Raw genomic sequence first — 25434 nt, 5'->3', positions numbered from 1 at the left:
CTTTTTCCTGCATTCTAAAACATTGAAAGCAATAAAAAATATCTGTTACTATAGTATAAGCTTATATATGGAGAAAAAATCAAATGCTTCCCTGTGAAATTATAAACAAGCTAAGAGTCTATAAATTCACTCTGAGTTCATAATGACTTTTAGAATTTTCCAACATAGCATTATGTTTGCAAGCAAGACCAAAGCTAGTGCTATAAAGACCATTTAGGTACCTTATATACCAAGTTCTTGGGTGAAAACATTCATGAAAAACTCTCTACTTTTGGAAATATTTTTAAACTATTCTCTAAACTATCGAATCTATTTTATTTTTTTAACTCTTAAAACAAACAAATACTCCTTACACTGATTGTTGGGTTTTAAATATGTTTAGCCTATAGGGCACTACGTAGAAGCCAGTATGCCTGAATCTATAGCTTATTCTGTCACTCTGTAGTCATATTACCTTACCTACTCCTCACTTTGCTTATTTGAAAAAAGAAGTGTATGGAGTGTTAAACTATACAGAATGAGAGTTGTTGTTTCCCTGTTCTTTTCTTTTCTCTTAGTTATGAAAGCTTTTGCTCTCATTTAGAACAGCAAGAAGATAAAATGTATTCACCTTTTTTTATGGTAAAATATGCTAATCTGTGGACACTTTGAAAACAATAACTCATCCAAAATTTCTATATCACAAGAAATAGAGTTTGGATATTATAAATAATTAATTTAAATTGTGGACTGCACTGTGCCTTACTTGATGTATGGGCTGTGTTCTTTAATGCTGTTTTTGAAAATAAAGTTTATTCTCTAAAACTGTGTTGCCCATATAGTAGGCACATGTAGCTGTTTACATTTACATTCAAATTAGTTAAAATTTTGAAAAACTCAGTCACCTCCCACTGAGATATTTTGTCTTCAATAGCCGCATGTAGCTAATGGCCACCACTGGACATTTCTGTCATTGCAGAAAGTTCTATTGTCAATGCTTCTCTAAAAATCTAGACAGACCACAATGGTATGCTGGAGCTGCATATGTAGACGATTATCGGCATGTTAGCCATACAGAGGAAACCATTGCCATGTGGCAAAAAGAAGATAATAAAAATTTGTTCCTGGCAAGATTAGTATGAGAACTGAAAACAATGTAAGAGAGATGAGTGAACCTAGAAAGAATTCAGTAAACCACAGAAATACTGAAAACTGTAAATGTTCTCTCACCTATGTTAAATATATACCTGTCTATAGGTATGGATACAAATTTCTCTATTTTTTAAAAAGAAATCTCTGATTTTGTAAATAAAGTAGGTAAAGGGAACCAGAAGTAATTATGAGGGTTAGTGTATACATAGGAGCTGGGAAAGGAACAGGAGAGACTAAAGAGTGTTTGTTGCTTGTTATACTCAACAAGTGTCAAAGTTGATGCATTTACCATGAAGAGAGTAGACTGTTTAGGTTCTTCTATCACTCTCCTCAGAAATGAACCCTCTGGATACCCTACCAAGTGTTAGGTAGTGTTAGAATTTAATGAACCACTTGTACTAGGTCTTGGTTGATATGCAGACCAAGAGAAGTATCTAGGAACTTGGGTGGAAGAGAGGAGAGGTAGAGAGGAGGGAAGGATTGTTGCTCTACATTGCATAAACTGTGTCATTGGAATATTGAATATTGTTGCCCTCAAAAGGCATTTGTTCTCAAATAGAGATAAAGTGACAATAATTTCTGCTATTTTGTGTTTTGCTTTTGTTTTTATCTTTTCCTTGCTGTTAGTTTCCTTTCCCCCATCTTTATTGAGGTGTAATTGACAAGTAAAATTGTATATAAATATGTACAACTTGATTTTTTAGTATATGTACACATTGCAAAATAACTTCAATTTGCATAGTTACCATTGTCTCTCTTCCTCCATTCCTCTCTCTCTCTTTTTCTTCCTTCCTTTCCTTCCTTCTCTCCCTTCTTCCCTCCCTTCTCTCCTCCCTTCCTGCCCTCTCTCCTTTCCCTTCCCTTCTCCTCTTCCCCTTCCTCTTTCTTTCTTTCTCTCTTCCTTTCTCTCTTTCTTTCTTAGAAACACTTAAGATTTACCCTCTTATCAAATTTCAAGTATATAATACAGTATTGTTAACGGTAGTCATATTGCTGTACATTAGATCTCTAAAATTTATTCATCTTACATAACTGAAACTTTGTACCCTTTGAGCAACATTTTCCTATTCCCCCTGCCCTGCTCTTGGCTTATCACAATTCTGTTCTCTGCTTCTGTGAATTTGACTGCTGTTTTGACTCTGTCTTGCTATTGAAGAAATCTACTAACCCTATGCAGTGACTAAGAAACAGTCTTTATTTTTAAATTTTTATGATTGAAGTATAGTTGACGTACAATGTTATGTTTGTTTCAGTGATACACCATAGTAATTTGAAAATTCCATACAGTACACAATGTTCATCACAGTTAGTATAGTTCCATCTACCATCATGTAATGTTATTACAGTATTACTGACTATATTCCCTATGCTGTAATTTTCATTCCCATGACTTATTTACTTTATAACTGGAAGTTTACACGTTTTTATCTTCTTCACCTATTTCTTCCATTCCCCATCTCTTTCCCCACTGGCAACATCAGTTCGTTCTCTGCATTTATGAGTCTAAAATTTCTGTTTTGTTTTGTTTTGTTTTAGATTCTACATACGAGTGAAATCATAAGGCATTTGTCATTGTCTGACTTATTTCACTTAATGTAATAGCACCTAGGCCTATTCATGCTATCACAAATGGCAAGATCTCATTCTATTTTATAGCTGAGTAATATTCCATTGTATGTATGTATGTGTCTGTGTGTGTGTGTGTGTGTGTGTGTGTGTGTATATATATATATATATATGTATATGTATATATATTCATCTATCGATGGACACTTGGGTTGTTTCCATATCTTGGCTATGTAAACAATGCTACAGTAAACATAGGGATTATATATCTTTTCAAATTAGTATTTTAATTTTCTTTGGAAAAATAGTAGTTTAACTACTAGATCATATGGTATTACTAATTTTAATTTTTTGAGTAACTTTTATACTGTTTTCCACAATGCTTGATCCAATTTATATTCCCACCAAAAGTGCACAAGAGTTTCCTTTTCTACACATCCTCATCAAAACTTGTTATTTCTTGTCTTTTTGATGGTAGTGATTCTACCTGCTGTGAGGTGATATCTCTTTGTAGTTTTGATTTGCATTTCCCTGATGAATAATAATGTAGAGTATCTTTTCATGTGTCTGTTGGTCATCTGCATATCTTGTTGGAAAAAATGTCTATTTGTGTCCTTTCCCCATTTTTTAGTTAACTTGTTTGTTTTGGGGGTGTTGAGTTGTGTAAGTTCTTTGTACATTTTGCGATTAACCCCTTATCCAATATATTATCTGCAAATATCTTCTCCCATTCAGTAGGTTGCCTTTTTGTTTTGTTGATGGTTTCCTTCGCTGTGCAGGAGCTTTTTATTTTGATGTAGTCCCAATAGTTTATTTTTGCTTTTCTTTCTCTTGCCTAAGGAGACATATCCATAAATATGCTCTAAGGGCAGTATCCAGGAGATTACTGCCTATGTTTTCTTCTAGGAGTTTTATGATTTCAGATCCACATTTAGGTCTTTAATCCATTTTGAGTTTGTTTTTGTGTGTATTGTAAGTTAGTGGTCCAGTTTCATTCTTTTGCATGTAGCTGTCCAGTTTTCCTAACACCATTTATTGAAGAGACTGTCTTTTCCCTATTGTATATTCTTGCCTCCTTTGTAATAGATTAATTGACCACGTAAGTATGAGTTTAGGGGCGCCTCAGTGGCTTATTCAGTTAAGCATCCACCTCTTGATTTCGGCTCAGGTCATGATCATGAGATCGAACCCCTCGTTGGGCTCTGTGCTGGGCGTGGAGCCTGCTTGACATTCTGTCTCCCTCTGCCCCTTCCTTGTTCGTTCTTTCTTTCTTTCTTTCTTTCTCTCTCTCAGAAATAGATGATAGATCGATAAATAGTGTGAGTTTATTTCCAGACTCTCTATCCTGTTTTATTGACCTATGTGTCTATGTTTGTGCCAGTATCATACATTTTGATTCATTCCAGGAGACTTTTAAATGACTTCAGCAGATGAAAAAAGTAACAATTCATATATATCTGTAATTTAAGTGATAGAAGAAGTTTCAAGTGAATCTTTACTTGTAAAACAGCCCTTTAGAGCATTCCTTGTCCTTTATTTTTCAAATTCATGTAAGGAAATTAAAAACAACAACAACATAAAAAAACAACAGAGTGTATCAGAAACCCCAACTGTGCTGTCTCAGGTCTCTCAGCTTCATTTGATTCTGCCCAGTCACCTCTGTAGAGACTGGCTCTTATTAATGTCCATGGTTATATCACCATCAAGAGTGGTGACTGACTGTCTTTCACTTTCAGAGATACATGAAACATCAGATCACAGGTCATGGTATCTGGCCTCCCCAGGGAGAGCTTAAAGAACCAGGTGATGTAACCTAGAGTTGCAGAAGAGTGAAGTATTAAGCAGTGAAGGAAAGATGATGGGTGGGAAATACAGATAAATCACCCTTTTATCTCTTCTCTCATGCCCCAGCATAATGGACAGTGATATTGCACATGGATAAATGACTGGTTATATGTATGCTGAAGCAATAAGCAACTTGGTTATATTCTGTCTTCTCTCCCTTTAATGCACACACTGTCCTGATATTACAACTACTAATAAAGAATCAGCACTTAAATCTGCTTTAGAAAGGGTACCTCTGGTTGAAGATTGCTTTCCTTTGCCAAGGGACTTAATCCACAAAATCATCAGTTACAGAGATTGTAACCTAAGAAGGGTTGTTAGACTTGTGGGCTGTAAATGTAGAAAGTGTGCCATAGCTTGATTGCCAGCTTCCAGAATATTTTGTTGGTTTGGATTCCAGAGAATTCAGATTAGTGGATTAACCGGTATAAATGACCAAACTGAAAGCTCAGGTAAGGTGCACACTGTCTCTCATACACAGAAACCATAAGATGTTGAGTGTCCCTCTTGATGCTAGGAATAAACACACAGTGATCTTCCTTTGCTGAGGAGATTGAGAATTATGAATACATTCACATAATCCCAAGAAATTTTACCTACTAGCAGTTTTTTTTCAGCTTTGCTGGGGTTTATCAACCATCCTTGCTGCTGTAGGTGTGACAACACTATAGCCAACTTTATTGATACTGAGACTTTTGATTTGCCAAGCAATAGGATGGTATTCATATAGTCAACACTGCATATCAGAGAGTAGAGATACTTAGACTAAATCCTGGCACCTCTCTGATGGCAAATGACAGGGATTTTAGTTATCTCTGTCCCGTTAGCACTTCTCTCTATGTACTCTTTCCAACTGGACAAATTCTTTCTGGCATTTATGGAACAGTGAGGTCTAAGTATAAAACACATTGATTCCTATTCTCTTTAATATATGAGAATGGAAAAAGTAATTGAATTGGTCCAAAGGGTCCCACCATAAGGTCATTTTAGCTTCTGTGGATATTAGTCAAACCTTATTAGCTCAACCCAGTTATCTCATTCCCTGACATAACATAGAAGAAAGGTGGTTTGGGTGTTTATATCCATCAGAACAATAAAAGTTTGACTCTCTCTACTCTCTGAAATTTTCTAGACTATTTGGATGGGTACTTATGATCCTAAATTCCTCTTGGAGACAGAGCCCCACCCCTAATAGTCTTTTTCCTTAAAGCGTCTGAGTTTAGAGTAAGGAAGGAGTGAACAATTAAGGTGAACAAAGGGAGATACCAGTTTTATGTGATTATGTAAGGCTCATTTACTTTCCTCTTCAAGCAGTTCAGTAACTGCTTACAGGTCAACAAAAGGATTTTCTAGTGTTTTTAGTCTTCCCAAAGCTATATATCCAGTGTCAAGATCATCACGACTGACACAATCTGTTTTCTCTTTGGGGAACCCCTGAGTCTGCAGTCACAGCCATATTGTTTCTGGATGGGGCCATAGGGTTTGCACCCTTTGGCTGACTCAGGCTTACTCATGCAGTAGTAACATTTCTTAAGGAATTTACTTTAACAGAAAGCATTTGTTGTCCAATTGTACCGATAACATCTCTTAGGCTTTCACCAAATTTTAACATAAATGCTATATGAATTTTCTAGGAAAGTTCAGATGATTGCATATTTACCAAGATTTATTTGGGTCAGTTTCTCGTTCCCCACTGAGTAACATTCAGCAGCATTGTATATCCAATATGAATATTAAGCAAAGGCTCGCCTATGGTTTAGCATGGTCATTGTCTGTTTTAGAAAATTCTGAGAGGCCAGATCTCTCTTACACAAACCAGGACCCATCACAAACAAGCAAACAAAAGAGAACAACACACATAGGCGTACACACACACACACACACACAAATCTCTGAGATGTTTTCTTTTGTCTCTGAATGGATCTAATGTTGACATAATAAACAGCAGAATGAGAGTAAACCATAAGCTCTAGACTTTCATCCTTGACAACCATTGTGCTACTCCATTCTTTATTTTTCAATTGATCAAAAGTTCTAATGATTAACCTTGTTTCTATACATAGTGGTCACAAACATCCCTTATTTCATGCTCAGTAAAGGTATACAGTTCTTTAAGTACCTTTGAAGTGGTGCTGAATCTTCTGAACATTCAGATGAATCTTTATGGGAAGATCTAAAGATGAATGGCAGACTGGTGAGGAAGACCCCTTCTCCCTACTCAGTGGAGAGTTGGCAAGAAGACAGCACCATTTAACAAAGAAGTTCTGGTATTTGGCTTGTATCTGCCAACCTGTACCTCCTCATTGATAGTCACTATGGGGGAAGGCCATTTATTATCTGTTGACCATGCAATTTGATCAATATATCTGTTCCTTATTCCTTTGGACTTACCTCAGATCTTGTGAGTCATTCCACAGGACCCTCAACCTTCCACTTCCACAAAGCCATTTCTCTGTCAACATCCCATCCTCCTTGCCAAAACTGTCAAGAACTGTGAATAGATTTTATCCTACTTGTATGCTAACAAGTTAGTTTCATACTTGTAGAAAACATGCAATACCTGGTTAAGAGACAAAGACTTTCTTACAGCACAACAAGCTGTGAGTATAGCATCGTATCACATCAGTTCTTCTTGCCCCCAAGTCCCTTGAGGGTGATGTGGATGAACCCAGATAGATGCTCACCCAAGCAGCTACAGGTGAGGTACCTTAACCTAGGGAACCCAAATTTGTTATTATGGACAACAAAGATCCCTGTCCTTACTTTTCCAAAAGTCACTATCTCTGTCTTGTGTTCACTATGTAAACATCCTTGAAAAGATCATCCAGAACATAGGACTGTTACTATTGCTGCTTAAAAGAGAGCAAACAGAGAACTGATAACAATTGAAATTTGTCTTACAATACAATATATGGTATATCCTCTTGAATATACCATATTGTCCAAAAGGAATATTTATGTTGAAATTGTTTGCTATAGTTGTTCACTACATATAAACCAGGACAAATTGCTTGATAATGATATTCAGATATTCAGTTACAATGATTTTTGTTTTGCCTGTTCTATCATTTGCTGAGTAAGGGGTACAAAGTGTTCAATCACAACTGTGGAATGGTCTATTTTTCCCCTTTATTCTAACAATTTTTGCTACACTTAATTTGGAGCTTCAATCTTGGACACAAAAGCAGTTGTTATTCTGTCTTCCTAATGAAGTGATTATTATAATAAAATATCACTCTTTATTTCTGGTAATACTCATTATATTAAAATATAATTTTAATAGCCATTCTAGCCTTCTAATGCTTACTATTTGCATGGTGATTCTTTTTCAGTCTATTTACTTTTACCTATTGCTAATTTTAATATTTAAAATGTATCTCATAGATAACATCAAATTGATTTTTACACTTTTGTCTATTCTGACAACCTGTGTTTTTCAGTTACAATATTTAGTACATTAACTTATAATGTAATTACATTGTAATGTAATTCTTGATTCACATCACAATTTTGATTCTGTAACATCACGGAAGATTTTTTTGTAGTGATCAATTATGTGATTCTGAAATCTTTATGAAAATCAATGGACCTAGTATAGCCAAAACAATTTGGTGAAAGAAGATAAAAGTTGTACTGTGTACACAACCTGATACCAGGACTTACTGTAAACCTACAGTGATCAAGATAGTAGTATACTATTGGTGAAAATATAGACACAAATAACAGCGTTGTTTATTTGAGAGTCCAGAAGTAGACACAAAAATATATGGCTAACTTATTTCGGCAAATATATATATATAAAAAAAAATAATTCAATGAGGGGTGCCTGGGTGGTTCAGTCAGTTAAGCATCTGACTCTTGATTTCAGCTCAGGTGATGAGCTCACAGTCATGGGATCAAGCCTCACATTGGGCTCTGCACTGAGTGGAGCCTGCTTGGGATTTTCTCTCTCTCTCCCCCAATCAGTCATTAGGGAAATGCAAGCTAACACCACAATGAAATAGCATGCATACCTATAAGAATGGTTAAAATCGAGATATCATTATCATTATAAAATTTACGATACCAAGTTCTTGAAAGGATGCAGAGAAACTGGAAATTTCATAAATTACTAGAGAAACAAAATGGCACAGGCATTTTGGCCAATTGTTTGTCAGCTTTAAAATTTTAACATATACTCTTCATATGTCCTAGCAACCACACCCCTAAGTTTTTCCCAATAAATGAAAATTTAGCTTCATTCATATGCCTGTTTTTGGTGACTTTTTTTAATATAACCTCCCAAATCTGGAAATAACCAAAAAAAAAAAAAAAAAATGCTGCAACTGGTGAATGGATATAAAAAGTAGGATATAGTCATATAATGAAATGCTACTGATCAGTAAAAATAAATGCACAGCTGTTTCACATACAACACAGATAAATTTTAAACATTATGCTAAGTGAAAGAGGTCAGACTCAGGGGCTATGTATGATTCCATTTATATGAGAGAAAGGAGGTAAACAACAAAGTAATTAATGTGTACTTAGCAAAAATAAGGATAAATGATATGAATTTTTAAAAAGCAGAGGTTGGGATGCCTGGGTGGCTCATTGAGTTAAGTATCCAACTTGGTTTTGGCTCAGGTCATGATCTTGCGGTTTGTGAGTTTGAGCCCCACGTTGGGCTCTGCACTAATAGCATGGACCCTGCTGGGATTCTTTCTCTCTCTCCCTCTCTCTCTGCCCCTCCTCTGCTCGTGCTTTCTCTCTCAAAATGAATAAACATGAAATTTTTTAAAAATAACAAAGCAGAGGATGAGGATAAGGAGTGTTCAGTGGTGGAATCATATAAGGGAACATTTCACTGAAAAGTTGCTTTGAGTAAAGATCTGAAGGAGGTGAGGGGACAAGTCACAAGTAAATTGTCAGTAATAATGTGATGTAAAAAAAAAAAAGGTCAGTCTAGGACTATATCCAATGTTTTGTGGTAGTAGCACAGAGCAGGAGACTAAACCTCTGACCTGAGTATTGAAGCATAGATGCATAATCTGTTCTCTTTAGATGTATAAAACATAGTTAAATATAAAATATTTTCCATGTTAGTAAGATATAAAGGGATTCTAGTCAGAAACTTCAACATTTGTGAGGACACAAAGATGAAGGTCCTGGTGTATGGTATTTCCTTGTGGGGAGGAAGAGGGAGGCGTAATGTAACTAAAGGAAATGAGGAGACTGAAATAAGCCAATCTTCTACAATTCAATAGTATTCTGTAGAAAGAGGATTCATTTGAAGTTTACAACAAGATAAGTAGCGTAATCAAATTTATAATAACTTTTATTGCACCTTTTTTAACACTGTGGTCTAAGGTCCTCAGACAGTGAAATCCTCTGACAGCAAGAAATCACAAAAATTGAATGAAGGAAGCAGATAGTGGAAACATAAGTAGCAGTGGAACTGCATGACAAATCAGTGTCAACTGGAGATGTTTTCCGATGGTACATTCTGAAACCTTGTTATCAGCTCTGTTCTCGCCTTCAAGATTTTGTAAAAATGAAAATACTGTTTTAAATATGCAGCATAACGAAAGTTATATCCCACTTTGCTATGGCATATTTGTTCTTTTTCTATAGTTTTCCTCCAAACCATTTTACTAAAAACATTTTGATGTACATTTTTCTGACTTTATTTGATACATGTTTATTAAAATAAAATGCACATAAAAGAAAAGTAAAAGATTAAGCCAGGGTATTACCACTGTTAGCACTTTAGTTTTAGGTTGATTTTCCTATTTGTGAGACTTTTATTTGAATGAATGAAACCATCTCTGGTGAGCAGTTTTGTATCTTGGTTTATTTTTGTTAAAAATTTCTCAATATCTTACTATGTCATTAAAAACTACTTGAGACTTTTGATTTAACCTCCCACATGTGGAAAGTTTGGAGGTAATCACACCCATCTTCACAACAAGAAAACATGCTCAGAGGAACTGAACTGAATTAGAACATAGGGATTGGACACAAAGTAAATTGAGATTAAACTGAAATGTTTAGTTGCCTGTATTGATATGTAAATAAAAATGGGAACTAGGAATCCATTGTGGTCTTGGCAAATGTTAGGTACTTAAATATTTATCAATGCTATGGAAGGATGTGAGCCAGAGGTGCTAAGGGGATCTAATGTTGCTATACCTCTTTATCCCTTTTTTTGAATTCTTTTATGAGAAAGTTAATGATACTAGATAGATGGTAAATGTCTTTGACCTAGAGATGAAAGCATAAAAACAGTTTGTCTCATTTATTCAATGATGAGCACTTTTTCCACATTTTATTATCCCAACTGGGGATTTGCCTTGTGATCACTACCAACTTAAACCCATAGTTTGTTAATCAACAAGATGATGTTCATTTCATTTCCTATGCATGTGGTCAAAGTCGTTGCCATAATTTGAATTATTTATGTATATATATAATATATATCTATATATTATTTATATGTGTATATATAGAGATTCATGGTTTAAAAAATCTTCAAAAACATTGTAAACATTCAGCATTGAAATGAAGTAATTTGCATATAGAAAGGTCTAAAACCAGAGCAGTACGATATATGATAAAAATTAATGTGTAAAAGAATCCACAGAGTGTTTTTACAATAAGAATACAATATAAGTTTAAAGTGATGTGAATAGTTTTTCCACCGTTTAACAGTGTTTTTGTTTTCAAAACCCGACCTCCATGCTTTGGAGCCAGAACATAGGGGAAGACAGAGTTTAGGATAAAGAGGAATAATAGCTTTATTGCTTTGCCAGGCAAAGGAGGCTGCTGCAGGCTGTGGCTGCAAGCCCTTGGGAGTAAGGGGCTGAGGGGGTTATAGGGAAATACAGGACCTAGCGGGTTTAGAGGGGAAGTGCTGCCAACATCTTGAGACATTTTCAGGGTGATACCGGCTTCCTGAAACAAAAGGCTCAGAAGGGAGGAAGGAGGTTTGTGGAAGAGAGGAAAACGGTTACTTTAAAATCCCATTTCACTGAAGCATTAGTGCAGCCATTTTGATTTTTGTTTAATGCTTTTAAGCAGTTTCACTTTTACTTTTGATGTATAAAATGTTGGTAAATATTACAATTAATGGCATCTTAAATTCAATAGACTACAGAAATTAGATATGATTCCATTTTCACAATGTAATAATTTCCTTAGGTGGTGATAACCTCTCTGACCTTTAGTGGGCTCATCTGCTAAAAAACAAAAACAAAAACAAAAAAAAGACAGCATCTCATTGACAGTATTTTTATAAGGGTTTATGGGATGGTATATAAGAATATACTCCGCAAATGTCAAGTTACCAGGCAGGTGCAAGGAATTATTTCCTGTAATTAAAGCATGGGATAGGTTTATCAGAATTAGAAATAAAAAATTAATAATGAATATGGGAACATGGCATTTTACCAGCTAGAAACCTCTTGAAATTGTCATTCAAAGAATTAATGAAAATAGTGTGGAGCTGACATAATATAAGAAGTAATTAAGAGGAATACAATAAACATCCCAGAAAGAGAACATAAATTTGTAATATATGATCAAGGAGACATCATTAAACAATGGAATAAATATCTATGAAAGTATCGGGATAAACTCTTTATCCATTTAAAAATAAATTTTTTGTAGTTTTATGGGGTTTTTATGTTTTTGTTTATTTTTGAGAGAGAGAGAGAGAGAGAGAGAGAGAAATTGGAGCTGGGGAGGGGCAGAGAGAGAGGGAGACACAGAATCTGAAGCAGGCTCCAGGCTCTGAGCTGTTAGTGGGGCTTGAACTCATGAACGGTGAGATCATGAGATCATGACCTGAGCTGAAGTGAGATGCTCAACCGACTGAACCACCCAAGCGTCCCAACTCTTTATCCATTTTAAAGAATAAATTTAAATATACATTTCAAAACTCCACATAAATTTTCCAAATCATTTAAAATATATATATTTTTTAATATATATTTAATATATATATTTTTAATATTTTTTATTGTTTAAAAAGTGAGTTACATACATACACATATAAAAGCAAAACTATGTGCAAGTGCCACCATCCAGCAACAGACATTGCTGTTTTATTTCTGGTGAATATGTTTTCTAGCGTTCTTGTAATGCATATACACACACATATTTTAAATGCATAAGTAATATCACATCCAGTTTTTTGACCCTGCCTTTTGCGAGCATCACTGCTTTATGTCCATCCACACAATGAAATGTATTTATGAAAATTATGAATGGTTTCACAGTGTTCAATTATACAAATGGAACATACTTTATGTAACCATTGTATAATTAGTGAACATTTAACGTATTTGTAACTTTAACATATGAAGACTAATGAAATGAATACACATTCTATTGCATAATATTTGGACACATTCAAACATATTAGGAATAAAATACTACAAATTAAATTTTGATTTATAGCCTCTATCTGTTGTCATCATTTACATGCTTACTACATTATATGATGATAGTTCTAACCCTGCATTCAACCACTAAGAAAAAATTCATATGCTTAATTTGAAAGTTGTGTGGATGTACTGAAGATAGGTGATTCTTATTTTAACTTGCATTTTTAATCATTAGTAGGCTTTAGTGTAATATTGTATTGAACATTTCTATATTTTCTTCTTTGAATGAACTCTTGCCCTCTGAGAAATATTGTGCAATACCTAGAAAATCCCAAATTTTAATTCTATATCACTAAGATGGTATATAAGTATGTGACTCATAGGAATGTTGAGGCAAATGAATGAGTTAGTGTATATAAAGCAGTTAGGATAGAGTCTGGCATATAATAAACATATCAAATGTTAGCTATGATTACTTTTACAGTTATTGTTCATAAGAGTACTGCTGCTAATATCGACATAGAATATTTGTTAACATAGAATAGCTGTCATGTTAATACTAATTTAAAAATAAATGTTATAACACAATATATATGGTTCCATTATTCATTAACCTACAACATTATGTGAGTTATATCTACCTTTCTACATAGAACTAGATGTTTTCTATTTTTTCATGAAATGTTACATTTACTAATTATTTCTGAGACATAGAGTTGCATGTCTTATTTTTGTTATGTGTTTCACTTTTCTAAAGCAACTATCTATCCTTGTCTAAACTATTTTAAGAAAATGAGCATAGCCAGGGTCCCAGTTTCAATGTAAATACTGTCAGATCCTCAGTATAGTTAACTAGCTAACATAGAGATCCTCCTTCCCATATGGGCTCACTATATCATCCTTGGAAAGAACTGAAAAAAGAAGACTTGACACAGGTAAGCATGGTTCCCTAGCAAAGCTTCAGTCTCTGTAGAGGGAGGTAATTCTGACAAAGTCATGTATGTAATAATATTTGACCCCTGAAGAACTCATACACCCTGGTAGAGAAAGATCTGCAAGCAGAGAATGTAGGAGAGATCATCAAACAAATGATCTATACCTGTGATTGTGTGTTTCTTTGAGTACCAGAGGCAGCACTCGCCAGGGAGGACAGTTAATATATAACATATATAACTCAGATGTGAGTTTGGGAAAGACAGTTCAGTCCTAAAGGGTAGTCATATTTTCAAATTTAGAGTTACCTTCTATGTATCTGGAGATACCTTTGTAGGCAATAAACAGAGTGGCAAAGAACCTCCCATAGGAACTATGGGTCATTTACAACATAAAGTCAAGGCAAAGAAGAAAAGGAAATGTGTGTAGTGAACACATCTGAAATAGCTCTTGAGGACTCCAAAGAACAATCACAAGGTTAACTGCAGTGCTCTTGGAGATACTGCCTTGATGCTGAAGGCAAGAGCCAGATAGATGGATCTATTTTGTAATCAGTAGATATCATTGCAAGCAGCAAATTCTGGAAAACTTTGAAAAGCAAATTCAATGTGGTGATATGAATCCAATTCCAAGTGTTAATGTGTGGATAAAGTGCCATCCTCCCCACTTTGAATAAGGCAAGGAACCTATAATCAGAGTCAAGAAAACATTCAAGACAAGAAATGGAGCCACAGGATAATACATAAGAAGCAAGAATGATAGATGTGGGATATCACTCATCACCTGACACTCAATGAAGGATAAATTGTCATCTGTGTCAAAAGACTGTTTTTATTGATCAGCCAATCCTTGTCAGCAAGTTGAATTATGGATAATGTCAGTCTCTGCCATTCCATTGCCAGACTGCCTGCCTGCCTGGTTCCAAGAGATGTCAGAAAAAATGACTCACTCCCCTTTATACAAATGATGGACAGGGTACAGAAACTGCAAAGCCAAACAAGGATGAGTAGCACCATTGCAACTGGGAATAACATTTATGTAATCCCGTCTAGCAACATGGAGATGAAATGAAAAAGCATTGTGCCTTGTGAGGCAGCCTCTTAGGGAGATAAAAAGGAACATCTATTATAATTTTAAGAATGATGGATTTGCACATGTCCCAGACCTCATACAGGAAGATCTAGGACAGAATAGTTCTTGTTTTTCCTTAATACATCGAATCTTACTTCATGTGATTACACCTTTATTTTCTTTTCATGATATAAGAGCAGAGATATTATAATCTAAACATTGTATTTCTTCATGATATTCTCTTTCTAGTTTTATTCTGGTCAGACATAATCAAGCATCATTTTCCAAAGAGTTAAATCATTCAAACACAGTTACTAAAATTAATCATTTTCTCCTGTTTTCATAATTGCATATATACTGTATAATGTTCTAGAAAACCTACTCACATACACATAAGCAAATAGAAAAACACACACCCACTCATACACACACACACACACACACATACATACACACACACACACATTTATTTTTCTATTCCCCTCAATTTCATTTCTTTATCCAACCAGGATAGTCCAGGTTTCACATTTTAAGCTATTAGATATTTATATTTTATTTAAGTATTTAGCAATATGAAACTTATCCCTCAATACCTTTCAAAAAGTATTTTAATATTCTTTGTATATATTCTTAATATCAAGTTCCAAAGTTTTAAAAAAAATTTTCTTTTGGAATTATATTTTTTCTGTATATTTATATTTTTCTTGGTATTTTGCTATATTTACTCTTTATATCCAAGAATATTATAGACTTCTTTGTTTATTCAGGTTTTTTTTTTATCTCTTCATTACAATTTAGTGACATATTAATGTCAATATTAAAAAGTGTATAAATAGGTATTTTATATTTTTCTTGTCATTAAGAATGAAGTCTCACTTTTCCATTTCAGTTTCTTCATGGGTACTGCAAATATGTAAGAAATTTCTAACCTTTTCAATGTTTATTTAATTAACTATATTACTGATCTCTCATGCCCTAAAATGACTTTTTACCCAGCTGATTTTCTTATATTTTCTAGGTAATCATGTTACATGCAGAACATAATTTTATCATCTTTAATCATAAATTCAGACCCCTAATTTAAGCAGTACATTCATAGAAGTACCAGTGCCTATAACTGTATCTGATAAATAGTAGTTTGATAATTATTTATTCAATAATGATCAACGTTAGTTATAGTATGTAGAGTAGTAAAATTTTCCTAAATCTAATGTAAATTTTTCCAGTGCTTTGTAGATTTATCTTTAATATGTGCAAGAATTTGTATGCAGTTATTATGAATACACACCTAAAATAAGGAATATGCTAAAATTATCAATTGCTGTAAGGATTTGTTTCATTTAACTTTATATACATTTTATTAATATATATTCGATAATAGAAATCTGTTTTAAGAACTCCTTATTTTAATGAATGGTGTTGAATTACTCTTCACAAGACTCTTACCTTTTGGTGGTGCCTGAATGTCTCATTGGGTTAAGTGTCATAAGTCCTACTTCAGCTCAGGTCATTATCTCAGGTCATTATCTTCATGAGTTGGGAGCCCCATTGTGGGACTCTGGGCTGACAGCTCAGAGCCTGGAGCCTGCTTCAGATTCTGTGTCTCCCTCGCTCTTTGCCCCTCCCTCGCTCTTTGCCCCTTGCTCACTCGCTTGCGCTCTCTCTCTCTCTCAAAAATAAATAAACATTAAAAATCATCATCATCATCATCATCATCATCTTACCTTTTCAGGACATTGTTGTCTCACTTTCCTCTTCTGAAGCTCAAAGACGGGTTTATTTAAATACTACTAGAGTGAAGCTGTAAGAGGGAGGATAGAGGGAAAGAAAGCACAAAGGGTAACCACTGAGAAGAATCTGAGCTCCTATTTGGTATTTTAAAAAACTTGCTTATATATTTACACCAACCCAAGGTGGTGGATATACCTGATTGTCATACTGTGTACCCCTAATCATTCATGCAGTTTAAGGGCTTAGGCTACTTCTGAGGGGAAAAAAAAATGGTCCTTGTTTATATCTCATTTCTTCTCTTTCTCCCAATAAGGTATTTCTTATGAATCCTAAAGAGGAAAAAATAAGGATATTCTGTAACTGCAGTTTGTAAGTTCTTATTTGACCTGTTATTTAACAGTAACGTATTTTCATTGATGTCAGTTATACACGCACTTATAATATGAATTGCTAGCTTCATCTTGGTCATGGAAAGTGACCAGTTATCTTTTGACCTCTATGGACTTAGTGAATTTTATTTCAGAGACCATAGAACTTTTATAAGCATATACAACTGGAGTAACCAACTGGTCTGCAGAAGCATTTCATTTTGACAGTAAAATGTTTTCTTTTTTTTTCTTATTTGCATACCATTTGAAGGCATCATTCTGCCTTTCACTGCAGCCTTTGTAATTTCTATTTCTTTACACAAGATTATTTCACACACTTGCTTTACCTGTTTAGTCCCAGCATGCATGGCGATTTATCACATCTGTTCCAGATATTTTTTTATTTACTCCATTTGTTGTGATTGAGGTTAAATTATTAAAGAATGACATCATTGTATTCTTGTCAGTTCACCCCCCTCTAGTTCCTCAATATTTACTTCATATATTTTGTGTCTTACTGTTTGAAGAAGAGTTACGTTCAATTGATGTTCAGTATACTTTAGATACTGTATCAAAATGGCTTATTTCCTGTGTATTAATTTTTCTTGAATTAACTGTTATCCAGTAATATTTGAAGTATTGCATGGATTTTAATTATACCTTTGAAATACTTTTTATAGTAAAACCATATGACTTGTTTAGTTAAGGCTTGTCTTTATAGACTTTTTTATTTAGTCTTTTTACATACAACTTAAATATCTTAATCATTTAATTTGGAGGTTGATTGCCAATCTGATAACAATGGTTCTGCAGCGTTAGTCTTAATTTTTGTCAGGGAGATTTAGCAGGTATGCTTCTAGTCTTGAATTCTGAAATGGACTTTTTCTTTATTTTTTTCTCATTATCTTTTCTTTCTGGTTTATACTAGTCTATTTTCTTAGCTCTTGATACCTCTTTCATTGAGTTCATGATTTTTTTTTAAGAACATAAAAGTGTTTAAGCCATTCAAATTGCATGAGAATTTTTTTCAACCTTTAAAGCTATGCTAATTGCAGCATTGTTTTTAATAGGAAATTATATAAACAGTGGATAAATCCCTCAATAGGGCTAGCATAAATAAATTATTGGGACACCTGTTCAATGAGGTATTATGCATATCCTATAGAAAAATGTGCTATGTGCTAATTTGGAAGAGTACCTAAGATATCTTTGAAGAGGAAAGGTGATGTTCAGAAAAATGCATAGAATATTCCCATTTGTATAATAAATTGATATTCAGGTCACTTAAATATCTGGAAGGATATGTAATAAATATTAATAGTTATATCACAAAAAGGAGACTATAGTTTGTTCAAATGAAACATATACTAACTTAAATCCCCTTTATCTTATTAGGGAGATATTATCATGAGCCATATACATTAAAAAAAAGTTTGTTTAAAATATATTCTCTAATATGTATAATATGTATGTCTTATGTAATATAAAATTGATCATGTAAAATAATATACTTCCTACTTATTTTTTAAAATCTGTGCATAAGCTTTATTTTGTTGACCTACTTCTTTAAATTATAACTTCAGGTTACATATGGCCTAATATTTGGTGAAAATTAAATGTATTGAATCTCTTAAAGTCCATTGAACTCTGTTCAATGTATATGTTACTAGAAACCATCTCTCTACTTATGATTTGTAGTTGTTAGAATTTTTTATCAGTCTGTATGCCCAGAAACCTGACAAACATGTGGTTGGGCAGGCACTATAAGCATGCACAGTCCCAGAATTTTAAATGTAATCTGATTTTTTTTTTGAGTATGCAATGTTCACCTTCATTATTTCTCTACTCCTGAAATTAATATAAGGTCTTTTTTTTAATTTTTGAGTTTATTTATTTTGAGAGAGAGAGAGCGAGAGCATGCACAAGTGGGGGAGGGGCAGAGAGAGAGGGAGAGAGGGAATCCAAAGCAGGCTCCACACTGTCAGCTCAGAGCCTGATAAGGGACTCGAACTCACAAACCATGACCTGAGCCGAAACCAAGTCAGGTGATTAACCGACTGAGCCACCCAGCTGCCCCTATAATGTCATTATCTTTAAAAACTGAAACATTGAAACATAAAAAAGTAAGAACTTGCTACTGAGATAAGATCTCGATTTTGATCTTGACCATGACTTCATGTTTAGAATCCTTCCCAATCTTTTCTTAAATAGGAACAGCAGCTGGTACAGTAAAAAGAACAGAATAAACACAAACAATGGCTTCTGGTAAACTAGAGATAAGATATCAAGATGTACTTCAGAATCTTCCTTACCTAACAGAATCTGTAACACCTGTGAGCAAGTACCAGCTGGGCTGAAATCATGAAGGGAAAAGAACAGGGATTTCTTCTTATCCTAAGGGCCAAAGTAGACAGAAATAAATATTTTCTTGAAAGAGAGTTAGAAGCCACCACAAGGAAATCTGAAGGAAGCTTGTGAGACTAATAGAGGGCTACAAAAGGCTCCAGTTTATTCATGAGATGAAAATGAATAGTGAGACCCACTAAGAGAGTTATAAGGCAGCACAGCCTAAGTCCTCAGGATTTCAGAAACACAATAAAAATAAGTTTTAAAAGCAGATCTTTCCTCCAGAATATGGAGATGAATCCAAATGATGAAACTGCTAGGATTGCATTCAAATTGAGCAGGACTGTACAAGGGTAAAGAAAAGGTTCAGATAGAGCAAATGGAGTAGGGTCAGTAGACAGCAGGTCACAAAACTCTTATTTAAATTTTTTTTTAATCCTGTTTGTGTGTATTTATCCAAATGGTGAGTATACAGATCAATTAATTTCACAAACCAAACATCTCTGTTGTTAAGAGCTGAATTGTGTTCCTCATAGGTTCATAGGCTGAAGTCCTAACACCCAATGCCTTAGAATGTGGCTGGATATATTTGGAGATATAGTCTTTAAAGAAGTAATTAACTTAAAATGAGGTCATCTGGGTAGGCCCTAATCAAATATCACAGGCATTCTCATAAGAAGAGGAGATTTGGACATGGGCACAGAGTGAAAACCACATGAAGTCACAGGGAAGAGAAGATGGCCATCTAGAAGTCTAAGAGAGAAGCTTCAGAAGAAAGCAACCCTGCCAACACCTTGATCTTGAACTTCCAACCCCCAGAATTTTGGGGAAAAAATTCTGTTGTTTAAAGCACTTAGTCTGTGTTATTTGTTACAGCATTCCTAGCAAACAAATACACCTGTGTAACTAGTACTGAAAAGACAAATAAAAGCAACAGAATTTTAAGTCCTATGGGGCCAGAGATGGTAAATAATAGAGCTGTTTTGAACCTTTTTATTGGGGTATTTTATGTGTGTATGTATGTGTATTAATATATATAGAGATAAATATAATGTCTCTTTGATGAGTATCTATGTGATGTTAATTCATTAATTAAGGTATATGAGGTATATAAAATATTCTATTATGTATGTGTCTCTATTCTATTGTAGATGTGTGTTTGGATGACTGGCAAAAATTATATTTGAATTATTTGCTGTCAAAAAGAAAATTGTAGTTGAATATGTCACATATATAGAGAAATACATGGAATAATATACCCTATTTAAATTATTTTACATTAGGCGATTTACTATAAGAACATTTAGAAAATAGGGACTCATAAATATTTTTAAACATACAGCAGTGTGTTGGGCACCAGGGTGGCTCAGTCGGTTAAGCATCTGACTCTTGATTCCGGCTCAGGTCATGATTTCATGGTTGTGAGATCGAGCCCCATGTTGCACTCTGCACTGAGCTTAAAGCCTGTTTGGGATTTTCTGTGGCTTTTCTGTCACTTTCTCTCTACCTCTCCCCGGCGCGCGCTCTCTCTCTCTCTCTCTCTCTCTCTCTCTCAAATAAATAAACATTAAAAAACGCACAGCATTGTAATTTTTCAAAAACAAAGGAGAAATTCTCTTTATTCTTACTATCTTTTTTCAGCATAATTTAGTTGACTTTCATTATATATGACTTATAGAAATAACATACATATTTCAGTAAAAATAAATGCTTGCCATGCAAAGTCATTAAGAAAGCTTTGAGCTTGGTAATATGAAAAATCAAAATAAAAACTCTTTGCTATAAAATACATATTTAATTTTTCTAATATGGAAAAATATATTGATTTCATTTATGATTTTGTATTCAATGTCATTGATGAATTATGAATGCTCATAATTTAATTATAGATTTCTTATGTTATTTTACATTTATTGATTGGAAAACTTAATTTTTGTAATGGTACCAAGTTCATTTCACATTCATATCACAACTCCATCACTTCTCTCAAACCATTCTTTTTTTTTTAAATGTTTAAAAAACATGAGAGCCATGAGACCATGACCTGAGCTGAAGTCAGACGCCTAACCCACCGAGCCACCCAGGCACCCCTCAAACATTCTAATTAAATAAGCAGTAGAAATAAAAACAATATCCTCTTCTTAAAAAAAATCCCCAGATTTTCCCTAGTCCCTTTCTCCAATCACATGACCTCTCATAATCTCTCATACAATGAGATTCTGAAGCTGAAATTCCAAATAGACCATTATGTTTTTGTATTTACATACTGCCCACTCAAAAAAAGCAACAGCATTTCAAGAGAAGAATGACCGTCCAATTTAGGTTAAATCTAGGTACCATATCTGTGTGTCAGGCTATGTACAATGCAGATAGTTATGAAGAATTTTTCAGTCTTCCCTCGGGTGGTCTGTGTATCAGTAAGAAGAATTTATAGCACCTACTCTAAATTTCACTTTAGTTCTTTCATCTATAAAATCAGGTTTTTGCCCAGTAATTTCTAAGTTATTTTCCCTCCCATAACTAGGGGAAGTGTTTGAAACTGGATATTTCAGCACTCATTTCTATTTACAAGACAACCATCAACTGGAAATAATGCTGATGTCTAAAACTCAACCACAGAAGTGGACTCTTTTCCCAACATTCCTACTTATATCCAGTGAATCACCTGAGGCTCTACTGGTGTTATAAGAAAGGCAGACTGAATTAAAAATTTGGACAGTGACTTTTTGGAATTTGACTTTATAGCAAGTATTCTTGTTGTATGAATACCCACCAAAACCTGAGTCCCTCATCCAAGCCTTTTTACTTCTTTTGACACAGAGGATCATCTGACTTTACTTAAATTCGTGAAAATTATCCTATTTTCATTTGGATCTTATTTCTCCAAATTACATATCATATATATATACATATACATATATATATATATACATATATATATGTATATGTATATATATATGTATATGTATATATATATATTTCAAACACAATAGTGCTTATTTCTCTAAATATATATGTATGTAGTTATAAATTTTCTCTAAAATGAATGTTTTGTTCTTTTATAATTTTTCTCTCCTCTTTCCTTCCCTCTCAGCTTTTGTTGACACACAAAAGCAAGAAGAATAACTCTCTTCTTTCTGCAGTAGGCACTTCTCTTCTTTGGTTACCAAAGACATTATTCCAGCCCTCAACATTTGGCAATATCTTGAAATATTATTGGTTGTCACATGTGAGGAGGGGAATTGCTACCAGCATCTAATGAGTGAAATCCAGGAATACTGTTAAACATCTTAAAATGCAGAAGACGGCATCGCACCTTCCAAAAAATTATCTGGCCTAAAATGTCAGTAGTGCTGAGATTAAGAAACCCTCATTACCATTTCTATGTCCAAACTACATAGAAAGAAATTATTTCTTTAAATTAACTTCTAAAATTAGCATCAATTAATAGATTCATCAAAATTTAATTTGAAGGTCATATTATTTGGTAACTTGTAGATAGATCGACTTCTACAGCACGGATTTATTCTGCAAGTATAAATTTTTCTACATATTCACTTTTAACTTGAAGGATTTAGATAAATTACTGAAGTTTTTGAGCCTAGTTATCATTGAGAAGACTACATTATGTGCATAAAGCGTCTAACATACTGTATGTGATCAATAGACAATCGCTGTCACACTGTGTTATTTTAATCATTATTACTGTCATATATAACGGTTTGTTCAGCATCCCACGTGAAAGGTATCAGGTATGCTAATATCCTGAGTTTCAGAAGAGGTTTCATCTTATGGATATGTTGTTGCTCAACTGTGGCCAGATATTAAAAATATCAGCTTTATCTTCAAAGACAGTATTAGTCCCAGATCTAGAACTTATTATCTGACACATCACCTACTTTTTATAGGTCTTTATTAGCTTTATTTTTATTAAAAAAAAAGTGGGGCATTTTGGAACTGGAAGTAAAGTGGTTTAATATTCCTTAACTGCAAAATGATGACTATAATATCTACTTTATAGAGTTAGTGTTATTACCAAACCAGATAATATATTCTAAAGCACTGTGTGAATCTGACACATTTTTTTACAGTCAAATCATCATAATTTGAATTTTTTTTCATTCCAGGATTTATTTTTTGAATTTTTTATGATGAATAGAAGGCATGCTAGTTGGAATTTTTTTTCTATAATTTCTGATCAAGAGTCTTTCAATAAAATAGCAAATACATATATGAAAGAAATAAATCAAAGAATATTATTTGAGATGGTGCAGTTGAAGAGATTTAGTGACAGAATCTTTAAGTTAGTTTTGTAGATTTGCTCCCAAGTTTCTGACCATTATTAAGTATTTACAATTTCATCTATTTTAGACCAGTTTTCAGATACATTTCAGTAACTATAAAAATCTGATGATGAACCATAATCAAATGATAATTTTTTCTAGACCTTTTACCCACAGATTTTAAGAGTTCTGCCCCTATTTTGTCAGTGGGGGGATGTCTTGTGGGATATAATTAACTATTTTCTATCATTTATTTTGAAAATTATTAAGATAGAGCATAATATACCCAAATTTTTGCCATGAACATTGTGTTTTGATATGCTAATAGCTACACTATGAAATAAGGAACAATAGTCATATAATCTGGGAAAATATTGGGATATTTGAAATTAAATAGGTATCTTTAATTTAGGAGTTCTCAGAACACTTTTTACATTAATGCACATGGTAAATCTCAAAGAGCTTTAACGAATATAGGTCCCGTCTCTACAAAACTCTTTCCATCTCTTTTCCCTTTATCTTACATAGTTGTTCCCTGGGAGCTATGTGCTATGTGCCAGTCATAACTGGCCCAAGATGGTTATCTTCTTTCCTTGTTTCTGCATCGTATACCTAAGTTAAGGAATGTATAGCACTGCCTTCAGACAGTAATGCATTTACCAGTGGGTATGTGGTTCATTGAAATGTAACAGTAAGGTCTAAGGTCTTTGTGATTTATTATTATTATTATTATTATTATTCTGATAGGCGTCTGGGAAGAGACACAATATGCTCTTTACATGTTTGTTTTTATTTATTTTTTAAGTTTATTTATTTATTTATTTTGAGAGAGAGAGAGAGAGAGAGAGAGAGAGAGAGAGAGAGAGAACGAGAACAAGAAGGGAAATGGCAGAGAGGTGAGACAGAATCCCAAGCAGGCTTCACACCATTAGCCCAGAGCCTGATTCAGGGCTCAGTCACCTGAAATCATTACCCGAGCTGAGATCGAGTGAGAGGCTTAACTGCTTAACCAATTGCGCCACCCAGGCGCCCTCTATGTTTGTTTTTAAACATTGTTTGCCAGAAGCATGAGACATTTTTTTCTGAGGAAGCCTGAGTATGAAGCCAAGAATTAGAAGAGGTTTGGGGGAGAGCAGTCGACATTTTGTAAAGTCTTTAGAATCAGTTCAACCCTAAAGTTTGCCCTTTTCGACTTTCAGTCGTGTGTGATAATAAATTTTTCTCTATTTAATTGTATTTGATTTGTGTTGAATGATAAACAAATTCTAAAATTATGATGTAAAAGGGTAATGGTTTCAAAGAGTTTTTGATGATAAAATAATTTTGTTCAGAATATCCATTCATAGAACATTTTTTTAAAATCTAGTATAGAAGGAAAAGGATGGTTTATAGAGTTAAACTGTTAATGAGTTCCCATCCTTTCTGATTTATTACCAATTTGCACTGGCAGGTGATGTAATCTCTATATAATTAGGTCTTATTTTATAAAATTATTATAACAAAACTCCCCATATTATGATAAAACTGTTTCAAGGGTAAGTGAGATAATATGTATGAAAGGCTTACTATAGTGCTTGACAAATAGTAAGTGCTCAATAAATTTTGCCTATTATCATCATAATTACTATTTTATCATAATTAGATATTTCTTCATATGACAGGAAATATATATTAAGTTGACCAGAATACTGTTTGAGAATATCAAGACAGTTTTTATGTCCTACCACAATGTATGCTGTACATATCCTAGTAAGGCACAATAATTTAAAAACTAGATCTCTGAGTAATATTTTA

The sequence above is a fragment of the Panthera uncia genome, chromosome D4 (assembly GCF_023721935.1).
Source record: "Panthera uncia isolate 11264 chromosome D4, Puncia_PCG_1.0, whole genome shotgun sequence".
NCBI classification, from domain to species: domain Eukaryota; kingdom Metazoa; phylum Chordata; class Mammalia; order Carnivora; family Felidae; genus Panthera; species Panthera uncia.
Note: the sequence above shows the minus strand (reverse complement) of the source record.